A 13,270-nucleotide genomic window follows, 5' to 3' on the forward strand; every position below is an offset into this window, starting at 1 on the left:
TTGTTATAAGTGATATTTCCTGTTTTCTTAGTCAGTTTGGGCTGCTATAACAAAAATACCATAGTCTGGGTAGTTTAAATAACAAACATTTATATCTGACAGTTCTGGAAGCTGGGAAGTCAAAGATGAGGGTGCCAGTATATCAGTATATCTGGTATCTAGTGAAGGCACTCTTCCTAGTTTGCAGATAGCTGTCTCCTTGTTGTATCTTCACATTGTCAGGAGAGGCAGACACACACACATACAAACTCACACAGAGTCAGTCAGTTTTTTTTTTTTTTCTTTTTCTTTTTTTTGGAGATGGAGTCTTGCTCTGTTGCCCAGGCTGGAGTGCAATGGCGTGATCTTGGCTCGCTGCAACCTCCACTTCCCAGGTTCAAGCAATTCTCCTGCCTCAGCTTCCTGTGTAGCTGGGATTACAGGTACCCGCCACCATGCCCAGCTAATTTTTGTATTTTTAGTAGAGTTGGGGTTTCACCATGTTGGTCAGACTGGTCTCGAACTCCTGACCTCAGGTGATCTGCCCGCCTCAGCCTCCCAAAGTACTGGAATTACAGGCGTGTGCCACTGGGCCCCACCCAGTCAGTTCTTATAAGGGCACTAATCCCATCATGGGAGCTCCACCTTCAGAAACTGATTATTTCCCAAAGGCCCCACCTCCTAATACTATCCCACTGGGAGTTAAAGTTTCAATATATGAATTTTTGGAGGGGACACAAACATGCAGTTCCTAACGCCTGTCCCCTCTCTCCTGGCTGTAGAGCCCCCACCCCCACCCCAGGAATTGGTATACTCTGTGTCAGTGCAGTAAAGAAGGAAAGAAACCCTGTATTCTGCCTATGGATGAAACCAGCTACACAGCTTTGGATCGATCACTGCAATATTAGCCCATGTTATGAAACTTGCCCCTGGGCATTTTTCTTGCTATTCAGACAAGGTAGCTATTATCTCAAGCCTTACCCGGTGAGCTTGCTAGAATTCCCTTCCAGCCCTGTGCTCTGTGGAGAAAAACCTTCACAACCCTCCTGCTTCACAGCTTAGTGAGAGAGTAAGAACTCCCCCTCTGTGGGAGGATGTTCGTCTATTCATGAGGAATCCACCCTCATAACCCAGACATCCCACTAGGCCCAACACCATCACATTAGGGATCCAATTTCAACATACATTTTGGTGGGGACTATTAAAACCCTGTCCAAACCATAGCACCATCTTATCCAGCACTTCCACTTCGGGGTAGATACCCAAAAGAATTGAAAACAGGGACTTGAAGGAATAGAGTGTACCCCCATGTTCATAGCAGCATTATTCACAATAGCAAAAAGGAGGAAGCAGCCTGTGTCCATCAATAAATGAATGAATACACAAAATGTGGTATATAAATACAATGAAACAGTATTCAGCCTTAAAAAAAAAAAATGAAATTCTGACGTATGCTAAAAAAGGGATGAACCTTGAGGACTTTATGCTGCATGAAATAGCCAGTCACAAAAGGACAAATACTGCATGATTCCACTTATACTAAGTACATAGAGTAGCCACATTCCTAGAGATAGACGTTCACAGTCCTAGAATGCTGGTTGCCAGGGGCCAGGGAGTGGCGGTTGGGAGCAGTGGCGGTCGGTGAGGAGGAGGAAATGGGAATTATTGTTTAATCGGAGTTACAGTGTCAGTTTTACAAGATGTAGGGTTATAGAAAGGATGATGGGATGATTGTAATGGTTATGCAACATTATGAATGTATCTAATACCACTGTACTGTACACTTTAAAATGGCTAAGGTGGTAAATTTTATGTTATGTGTATCTTAACACAATAAAAAATTGCAGAAAGAAGATCTTGTAGTCATCTTTTTGCCTTATTTCTAAACTGTGCATAATTTTTCCTAAACAGTCTCCCCTGTGACCATAAATAATCTCTGAAGACCATTCTTGATCACATAGTAAAAAGGCTGATCTCATGCTTTTGTGCCAAGATCATTATTTGAACTTCTTGCTTAGTTGGCCATTTTCCATGGTACTTTTTTTTTTTTTTTTCTTTTTTGAGACAGAGTCTTGTTCTGTTGCCCAGGCTGGAGGGCAGTGGTGAGATAGTGGCTCACTGCAACCTCTGCCTCCTGGGTTCCAGTGATTCTTGTGCCTCAGCCTCCAGAGTAGATGGGATTACAGGCACCCACCACGATGCCCAGCTAATTTTTGTACTTTTAGTAGAGATGGGGTTTCACCATGTTGGCCAAACTGGTCTCAAACTCCTGGCTTCAAGTGATCCGCCCACCTCTGCCTCCCAAAGTACGGGCATTACAGGCATGAGCAACCATGCCCGGCCTCTATAGTTCTTTTGATGGAAATTAGATATAGGCGTAATTTATAGCACACAGACATGATTATGATGACCAAACATTTTTATAAAACCAGACTTTAAAATTTTTTTAAGTTTATTTTTTAATGAACATATAACAGTCATACATATTTTGGGGTACATGTGGTATTTTGATACCTGTATACAATGGGTAATGATCAAATCAGGGCAATTGGGATATCTATCAAACATTTATCTTTCTGTGTGTTGGGAACATTGCAAATCCCATATAGCTATTTGGAAATACACAACAAATTATTGCTAACTATAATTTCCCTGTTGTAGTGTGGAATACTAGTACTTAACTCTCCTATCTAACTGTATTTTTGAACCCATTAATCAGAGTGCTGTGCCACACGTGAGGAGATGTTATTATATGGATTCCATGGGAGCCATCCTATGTATTCTCTGAATCTGTTCCCTTTTTATTACATACTTCCTAACCTACTTAGTCTGATTCCTATATACAGATGCACAAGAGGTATAAATTAACATAAGCCTCCTTTTGGTTAGCAAATCTAGTGCCATAAGATGCTGAGCAACTATTGCATCCTGATGATTAACTTCTGTCTGGAGATTATGCAAAGTATTTAGGAGTGCATTTTCAACAGCCTTATCATTCCAAAGTGGTTTCTTAATTGATTTTTTTAAAATTAAATGACCTATTCTGAGGCCATGAAGCCAACATCAAGAAGTTCTTCTCCACTACTGTTTTTAGCTATAATTGTCTCTTCCTCAAGATTCCTAAAATTCGCCAGTGTTTGTAGCCTGCAGGCTACGACCTGTAAGGCTGAGAGAACCTGTAAACTAAGGAACAGGAACCACACCAGTTTCCTGGGAAGACACTGCATGTGTTAATTGTGGATATTAATTGCAGTCTTTATTCCTTAAAGTGAACTTGTCATACCTGATTAGGTAAAACTTGTTCTCAAATATTAATGGCACTCCCACTATAGCCTTGGTTGTACTAGCAACCTGTCCATTTATTTCCTATTAAAGGAAGCACTGATTCTTTTTTTTTTTTTTTTTTTTTGAGACGAAGTGCACTCTGTCATCCATGCTGGAGTGCAGCGGCATGATCTCGGCTCACTGCAACCTCAGCCTCCCGGGTTCAAGTCATTCTCATGCCTCAGCCTCCTGAGTAGCTGGAATTACAGGTGCCCACCACCACACTTGGCTACTTTTTGTATTTTTAATAGAGACAGGGTTTCACCATGTTGGCCAGGCTGGTCTCGAACTGCTGACCTCAGGTGATCTACCCACCTCGGCCTCCCAAAGTGCTGGGATTATAGGCTTGAGCTACTGCACTGGGCTGGAAGCACTGATTCTTTCTTACTCTATGAAAATAGTTACATTGGCTGGATGTGGTGGCTCACACCACCATATCCAGAGTTCCCCTGACAAATTCACTACTTCATAACTTATATTAATGTTTCTCCTAGGATATACTTCCTGAGTTCTTACAGGTCAATTGAAATAAAATAGGGTTCAAAGAGTGTCTGATTCCACTTTGCACAGGTATATCCTGCTAAATTGAGAATTAAAGGTAGATCAAGAAGAATTTTTTTTTTTTTTTTGAGATGGAGTCTCTCACTGTGGACCAGGCTGGAGTGCAGTGGCACAATCTCAGCTCACTGCAGCCTCCGCCTTCTGGGTTCAAACGATTCTCCTGCCTCGGCCTCCCGAGTAGCTGGGACTACAGGTGCGTGCCACCACACCCGGCTAATTTTTTGGATTTTTAGTAGAGATGGGGTTTCACTGTGTTAGCCAGGATGGTCTTGATCTCCTGACCTCATGATCCTCCCGCCTTGGCCTCCCAAAGTGTTGGGATTAGAGGTATGAGCCACCATGTCCAGCCCAAGAAGAAAATTAAAACAGAATCAATATTAAAACGATACCAAAGATATTCCAAAAAAATTATAATTTTTAATTAGTTCATTGGTACTATGAAATTAAATTTTGTTCTGTGTAATCTCAGGCAAGTAATCTACTTACAAAATTATCTGCTTCTGAACTAAAAGAATCCTAGAAATCCCAACTCAGTCTCTTGGTACAAGCCAACAGGCATCAGTTGTTGCGGCAATATCAGTCATACTGAGAAGTCTGTTCCCATAAGTCTATTTGTACCGTCAATGGCTAAGGGTACCTTGTGGAATCTTTTACTTGTTCTTTTAGTGTTTCTTTCAGAAGACTCCATTTCTGACCTATAGCTTGCAGCAAGGGTCTTTAGAAAAAGGAAAGGGATAGCAGAGATCACCTGCCGATGACAAAATTAAATGACTCCAGTTAATTTATTACAGTAACCAACAATACCAGAATGAAGCAGACTAGAATTCTCTATTGGGGTGTAATACATAAGTATTTCACAATGATTCTGGGGTAAAATATATCATGATCTTTGAAGGTATTGACAAATCTCAAGGTCCTTCTAATCCACCTACTAAACGGTGTGTTACAATTGCTATTGATTGGGAAGAGTATTTTAAACACAAAATAGTTGGCCAGGTGTGGTGGCTCTCACCTGTACCCAATACCTTGGAAGGTCAAGGCAGGAGGACAGCTTGAGACCAAGAGTTTGAGGCTACAGTGAGCTAGGCTGGCACCACTGCACTCCAGTCTGTGTGACAGAGTGAGACCCTGTCTCAAAAAAAGAGAAGGGGCTGGGCATGGTGGCTCACTCCTATAATCCCAGCACTTTGGGAGGCCAAGGTGGGTGGATTACTTGAGGTCAGGAGTTCGAGACCAGCCTGTTCACCAATATGGTGAAACCCCATCTGTACTAAAAATACAAAAATTAGTCAGGTGTGGTGATGCGCGCCTGTAATACCAGCTGCTTGGAAGGCTGAGGAAAGAGATCCCTTGAACCCAGGAGGCAGAGGTTGCACTGAGCCAAGATCTCGCCACTGCACTCCAGCCACGGTGACAGAACGAGACTCTGTCTCAGAAAAAAAAAAAAAAGAAAAAGTAAAAGAAATGCTTAGTTTGGCTAGCTGATTAACAAGAATAAGAAAGCAAATTAAGAAAAAAACAAAAACGTTTTAATAGAGATGGTGTTTCACCATGTTGGCCAGGTTGGTCTCAAACTCCTGACCTCAAGTGATCTGCTTGCCTCAGTCTCCCAAAGTGCTGGAATTTCAGGGGTAAGCCACCACACCCAGCCAACAATGCAATATTTTAAAATAAACATAGGGGAAGGTAACATCATCATCATCATAACAATGTAATATAGCTCTTTTAGATGTGAAAAACATTTGCTGATTGTTTCAAAAGCACTAAAAATTAACAGGTTCTGAAGAAAAATATTCAGTTGACATAAGGCATCTCTGCTATCTTGGCAGATTACACAAAAGGTAAATAGCTTTTTACTACCTTTGGTGAAAAACAGAGTAAAAACTTCAAGACCAATTTTGAAACAGGCATCTTCTCTTCTTCATCACACATACTTTATTTATTCATTTTAATATTTATATGTATGGCCGGGCGCGATGGCTCACGCCTGTAATCCCAGCACTTTGGGAGGCTGAGGCAGGCGGATCACCAGGTCAGGAGATTGAGACCATCCTGGCTAACACGGTGAAACCCCATCACTACAAAAAATACAAAAAAATTAGCCGGGTGTGGTGGTGGGCGCCTGTAGTCCCAGCTACTAGGGAGGCTGAGGCAGGAGAATGGCGTGAACCCGGGAGGCGGAGCTTGCAGTGAGCCGAGATAGCACCACTGCACTCCAGCCTGGGTGACAGAGCGAGACTCCATCTCAAACAACAACAACAAAAAATTTATATGTATATATATTTAAACATATAATTATGTATATTGCTGTGCAGGAATGACAACAAAATTTTTAAAAAACAAATAATTCTGCATAAAGTTATATGATAATATTAAGACTTTCCATTTAGCTTTAAAAGATAATTAATCTTAAATTACAAAACAAAGTAGATATTTTACTGAATGTACCTCTTTTTTATTTTATTTATTTAGGAACCTCTGGAAGATTTATTTACCTCTTTATTGGCACTTTTTTAAAAAAGGGTAAAAACTATGCGTGCTGACACAGTAATTTTTTCTGCCTCTCAGTGAATTTTTGTTTTTAAAAAGGTATTCAATGTAACCAAAGAGTTCTCATTAACTAATGGAATACTCTATCATATTAGCCTAATATCTTAAAGTGGTTTGAGGATCTTGAAAATTATGCTTAAGTTTTGATTACAAAACAACACAATCACTGCTGATATTCAAAGTTTGCCAGAGAGATGACAATTAGACATTTTCCATGGATGTTGAAAGTGAAGTAATAGGCCGGGCGTGGTGGCTCATGCCTGTAATCCCAGCACTTTGGGAGGCCAAGGGGGACAGATCACGAGGTCAGGAGATCGAGACCATCCTGACTAACATGGTGAAACCCCGTCTCTACTAAAAATATAAAAAATTAGCCGGGCGTGGTGGTATGTGGCCTGTAGTACCAGCTACTCGGCAGGATGAGGCAGGATAATCGCTTGAACCTGGGAGGCATAGGTTGCAGTAAGCCAAGATTTCGTCACTGCACTCCAACCTGGGCGACAGAGTGAGACTCCATCTTAAAAACAAACAAACACAATTTCATAGTAGTTTTCCTTAGCATATTTTTATGACTGGGTATTGATAATATTTTCTTATGTTTTGTATTCTTATTGCTCTGACGTTTGACGCTTTGATCCTAAAGAGACGGCTCCTCCCAGGGCTTGCTAACGTTTAACATACAAATGTTTAATATACAAACCAATCAACCCAGAGCCCACACCCAGATCATCTCCTTTTCAAACTCTCACACATCAGGCCAATATTCTCCCCACTCTAAATCACTCCAAAGCCAGGCACCGAACAACAAAGGAACACCCCTATAGCCCAGAGCCCCCTGAAATTATTCAAACTATCCAGTCCTAAACTTTCTCAGTGTACCTACCCTGCCTGGCTCATTCCTTCCTGTGAAAACTCCAGTAAAGCTTCTGGGCCACGCTCCCCACTTCTGCCTCCTGACCAGCCTGGGTACAACCCCATGCCCCTCTGTGTAGCATGCCAAGTGTCTTTAGGCATCTGTGAGGGCAAACTTCTTTCTTCATGATAATCATTTCTCTGTCTGCATGTCTTACCATACCTGATCAAAACAAATTCTGAGTGTATTTTTAGAACAGACTGCTAATTATTCATGTTAGCTTGGTACTGGCCAGGCACGGTGGCTCACGCTTGGAATCCCACCACTTTGGGAGGCCAAGGCAGATGGATCACTTTAGATCAGGATTGAGTGTCAACTTGATTTGATTAAAGGATGCAGTGTTGATCCTGGGTGTGTCTGTGAGGGCGTTGCCAAAGGAGATTCACATTTGAGTCAGTGGGCTGGGGTAGGCAGGCCCACCCTTAACCGGGTGGGTGCCATCTAATCAGCAGCCAGTGAATATAAAGCAGGCAGAAAAACGTGAAGAGATGAGACAGGCCTAGCCTCCCAGCCTACATCTTTCTCCCATGCTGGAGGCTTTCTACTCTCGAACATCAGACTTCAAGCTCTTCAGTTTTGGGACTTGGACTGGTTCTCCTTGCTCCTCAGCTTGCAGATAGCCTATTGTGGGACCTTGTGATTGTATAAGTTAATATTTAATAATGTGTGTGTGTGTGTGCGTGTGTGTGTGTGTGTATATATATATCTCCTATTAATTCTGTCCCTCTAAGAGAACCCTGACTAAATACAATGGTAAAACCCTGTCTCTACTAAAAATACAAAAACTGGTTGGGCATGGTGGTGTGCACCTGTAATCCCAGCTACTCAGGAGGTTGAGGCAGGAGAATTGCTTGAACCCAGGCGGTAGAGGTTGCAGTGAGTCGAGATCGCACCACTGCACTCCAGCCTGGGGACAGAGCAAAACTGTGTCTCAAAAAAAAAAATACTTTTTTGTATATATTTTTTATATATATATATAAAATCTTGATACCTATTTGCATTTCCTTTCCTTCTCTTGAGATCCCTATAATGAATAAAAGTGACAGATTCCTACAATCTGTGGAAGGGGATCAGAATATGCCACCCCAAAATATACCAGTTTGGCATTAGGATGATTTTCAGCTGACAGCAATTAAGAACCAGCAGGCTCAGGAAGAACTCTCTGCCCTCCCCCTTTCTTTCTGAAAGCAGAGCATACGGTTCCCTTTTGTAAAAGTAACAGAAATTCTCGTTTGTAAGAGTGTCTCCCTCTCCCATACCAGGAAGAGAAGACTATTAATCACCTGACATGACTCTTCTCACTTCAGTCTGCACCCGACTTGAGTCTGCATAACAAACCTTACTAAAAAATTCTTATCTACAATTAGTTCCCCCATATATTTACTTTCCCAAAATTTGTTTCCACTGGGAGCCCAAGCCCTTTTCCTTTACATAGTTACTTCTCCACAATTTATTGCCCATTATTAAAATAACATATAGGCCCTGGGTCCAACCACTTCTTTGGGTTTTCACTTGTTTTCTGTGTAATTCTTGCACATAAAATTAAAAACATTCATTAAGTTTGCAAGTCTTTTTTCTCCTGTTAATCTGTCTTTTGTCAGTTGAATCCATAGGCTTCCGTCACAGAACACAAAAGAATAGAGAAAAAGTTTTGCCTCACCTACACTATTAACCAAGCTTCTCTGCAAAGAAGGCAACCACAAGTATGCAGGGCTACAGTTGCAAGCAGATCCCAAGTGGCCAGTTACTTTTCCTCTGTGGGGAGGGCAAAGGCTTTTCTTATTTACAGCTGCACAAACAAGAACCATAAGCTTCAGTGCTACAGCTTCATCCATGGGTCCAGTGCAAACGTAGATACCAACACTGTGCCTTTAGGAAAACTCAAAAACAAAACCAACCAAACCAAAATAAATATCTGCAGGTATATGACTCTGAGAGTACAAAACTGGACAGAGGCTGTGGGTCACTACTTTCTCCCTACCCACTCCAAAGATGTTTCAAGGTTCCATCCCATAGAATTCCTCCAACAAAGAAATAACCACAGAAACCTGCAGGCCCGGATCTCTACATCACCCTTTGAGGCTTTCACAGACTTCCCAGCACAAACAGTGGAAGACCAGCTCCTTTCCCAGGCTTCTAGCCTTTAAACTGGAAGGCAGTCAACCTCCAATCTTGTCTACCAGGTCTTTTTTCTGGACAACACTTCTGGCACCCAGACCAGGCCTTTCAGACTCTCCTCTGAAAGACAATAACTAGGTCCTAGCAGTTTCTGACAGGCAAACACACATGATTTACAGAACCATAATTTCAAAAAACAAACAAAAAGTGAAGCAGAAACAAGAAGTAAGATTTTTGAGTTCCTAAGAAATGAGAAAATACTACCAGATAATTTAGAAACATTCAGATGTTAAAACTGTTCATAGCAGTGTGGTGTGGTGACTCATGTCTGTAATCCCAGCCCTCTGAGAGACTGAGGCAGGAGAATCTCTTGAGCCTAGGAGTTCAAGACCAGCCTGGGAAACATAGCAAGGTTTCATGTAATAAATAAAAGTAAAAATAAGGCAGGGCATAATGGCTCACACCTGTAATCCCAACACTTTGGGAGGCTGAGGCAGGTGGATCATGTGAAGCCAGGAGTTTGAGACCAACCTGGTCTGGTCAACATGATGAAACCCTATCTCTACTAAAAATACAAAAATTAGCCGAGTGTGGTGGCACACACCTGTAATCCCAGCTACTCAGGAGGCTGAGGCAGGAGAATTGCTTGAACCCAAGAGGTGGAGGTTGCAGTGAGCTGAGATTGTGCCGCTGCACTCTAGCCTGGGCGACAGAGGAAGACTCTATCTCAAAAAAAAAAAAAAAAGTAAAAATAATACAATTAGCTGTGTGTAATGGCACATGCCTGTAGTCCCAGCTACTCAGGAAGCTGAGTCCAAGTTTGAGGCTGCAGTGAGCCACAGTGGAGCCACTGCACTTTAGCCTGGGAGATGGAGCAAGGCCTTGTCTCTGGGGAGCAGGGGGCGGGGCAGGGAAGAGTGTTCATAGGCTTTGAGCTAAAAATTCCATTTCTAAAAGCTTATTCTACTGTTGGGACTCACAAAGTGATACCCCCAAAGTATGGTGCTTTGGTATGCTGAATACTTTGAACTGAAGGGCATTGAAAGGGCCTCAGAAGCAAAGCATCTTTCTGACTGTGAAAGTTGCAGATACCAGGAAGAAATCACTTTGGTCAGACACAGACAAAATAAGGCCAGGAAGGCATGAGGAAGTGGGGGCTTATGCTTCCATGTCTGAGATAAGAACTGTTTCCAAGGACTTCCTGAAAATCCCACAAGAAATCTTTTCATGTCCTTCTCACATCTCCTGCTTTGCACAGCTTGTACTTTTCACATGGATTCATATATTTCTATGACAAGGTTTACCACTAGACATTCATTAGGGCTGCAGTAATTCAGAAAAGGTGCTCTCAAAAGGACACTTACCCAGTAATAACATCTCCACCAAAGAATGGGCAACAACTCTTTGAGCCTCTGAAACCAATGTACTCTGCTTTTAAGCATCTTATGGGAACCTCTCCCTTTGTGCCAATAAAGGCTTCCCTTTACCCTTCCCTCACCTGATGCATCTGTAGCTTGCCGTTCCGTGCACCCAGGTTATAATCCTCATTTCTCATTCCTGAATAAACTTAACATACTTTGAGATATTTTTCTCCAGTGTCTTTCTTTAGGTTGACATGACATTCTCCTACCCTTCTTTCTCCTGCTTCTCTTCCTCCCCCAAGGCAGGCCATAGAAACTAGATTCCCTCTTCCACAAGGTGGGTCATAGAAACCAGCTCCCCTCTTCCCCAACACCAGCCATAACACCGAGAAATATTAATCCTATCTTCCCCCATCTTTCCAAGTAAGAACTGAACATAAAGAAATTCTCTGACCTACATTGTCTGAAAGTAGGTCATAAGACTTTGATTCCAGCAGGGGTGCTAACCTCTACCCATGAGGAAGAAATTATCAGGCCTCTGAGCCCAAGCCAAGCCATCGCATCCCCTGTGACTTGCACGTATATGCCCACATGGCCTGAAGTAACTGAAGAATCACAAAAGAAGTGCAAATGCCCTGCCCCGCCTTAACTGATGACATTCCACCACAAAAGAAGTGAAAATGCCGGTCCTTGTCTTAAATGATGACATTATCTTGTGAAATTCCTTTTCCTGGCTCATCCTGGCTCAAAAAGCTCCCCCACTGAGCACCTTGTGACCCCCACTCCTGCCCACAAGAGAACAACCCCCCTTTGACTGTAATTTTCCTTTACCTACCCAAATCCTATAAAACGACCCCACCCTTATCTCCCTTCGATGACTCTTTTTGGGCTCAGCCCGCCTGCACCCAGGTGATTAAAAAGCTTTATTGCTCACACAAAGCCTGTTTGGTGGTCTCTTCACATGGCCGCGCATGACAGAAATGTCGTACAGGGAGGCCAAGAAGAGTCTAGACAGGCCCTGCTAAATCTCCTTACTTGGTCAATTACTATTAGATTGTTCCCTTTCTGTGCAATCACATTTCTATATGACTGTCCATTTTTCATCAAATTTAAGCATAGAAATGGACAGTTTTCCCTTGGGTCTTCTTTGAGTCTTCACTTCTGAAATCCATCAGGTCAGGTATAACTTTGATTAAATAAGTGTGTTATGTTTTCTCTTGTTAACCCATCTTTTGTTATTGAAGTTCTGATTGTGACCTTTATGATGGTGCTATGTTTTCTCTTGTTAACCCATCTTTTGTTATTGAAGTTCTGATTATGACCTTTATGATGGCAGAGAAATGGTATCACGCCTTTTCACTCCTATTGTTCAGAGGTATTTGAAGATGCATGTTCCCCAAATTCATAGCCAAAAATATTTACGTTGGCCCCTTGATTACAATGAACTGGAATAATCTAAAGGATTCGCTAAAGATGTGTAGTAGGAGTCAAATAAACCTCAGCTTTATCTTCACTCCACTCTACCAACTGTGTACCCTGAACTCCTACCTTTTATTTCCAGGTTTGCAAAATTAGGACTAACAATGCCCAAGGCTGGATTGCACAATAGACAGACATGTTTAGGCACCAGTAAAGCAAGGACACCAGAAAATGGCTTTTGAAAAAGTTTGATGTTGGGCCGGGCGCGGTGGCTCAAGCCTGTAATCCCAGCACTTTGGGAGGCCGAGACGGGCGGATCACGAGGTCAGGAGATCGAGACCATCCTGGCTAACCCGGTGAAACCCCGTCTCTACTAAAAATACAAAAAACTAGCCGGGCGAGGTGGCGGGCGCCTGTAGTCCCAGCTACTCCGGAGGCTGAGGCAGGAGAATGGCGTAAACCCGGAAGGCGGAGCTTGCAGTGAGCTGAGATCCGGCCACTGCAGTCCAGCCCGGGCTACAGAGCAAGACTCCGTCTCAAAAAAAAAAAAAAAAAAAAAAAAAAAGAAAAAGTTTGATGTTGGATAGAAAAAATAACCAAAACACCAAAATAGTCATAATTGTCAGAGGTGTTTGAACCAGAGTGACTCCATCTTGAATAGGGGCTGGGTAAAATACGGGTAAGACCTTTTGGGCTGCATTCCCAGTAAGTTATGCAATCCTAGCTGATAAAACAGGTTGTGGTAAAGAACCCAGCCACATTCCACCAAAACCAAGATGGCGACAAAAGTGACCTCTGGTCAGTATACTCTCACTGCTCATTATACAATAATTATAATGCATTAGCATGCTAAAAGACACACCCATCAGCACCATGACAGTTTACAAATGCCATGGCAACATCAGGAAGTTACCCTATATGGTCTAAAAGCAGGTGGAGCCTTCAGTTCCACAATTGCTCACCTCTTTCTTGGAAAATTCATGAATAATACACACTTTGTTTAGCATATAATCAACAAATAACCATAAAAATAGCCAACCAGCAG

The 13,270-nt window shown here is 42.3% G+C and overlaps 2 long non-coding RNA genes across 2 annotated transcripts in view; both read right to left on the reverse strand.

Annotated features, from left to right (window-relative positions):
- The window catches only part of LOC119627230 (uncharacterized), a 162,506-nt gene that overhangs the window by 93,339 nt on the left and 55,897 nt on the right, over positions 1-13,270 (reverse strand). The window lies entirely within an intron of this gene.
- LOC103220324 (uncharacterized) overlaps positions 1-13,270 on the reverse strand; it is a 34,399-nt gene that overhangs the window by 3,933 nt on the left and 17,196 nt on the right. The window lies entirely within an intron of this gene.

This window comes from Chlorocebus sabaeus, chromosome 14 (assembly GCF_047675955.1).
Source record: "Chlorocebus sabaeus isolate Y175 chromosome 14, mChlSab1.0.hap1, whole genome shotgun sequence".
Classification (NCBI taxonomy): Eukaryota; Metazoa; Chordata; class Mammalia; order Primates; family Cercopithecidae; genus Chlorocebus; species Chlorocebus sabaeus.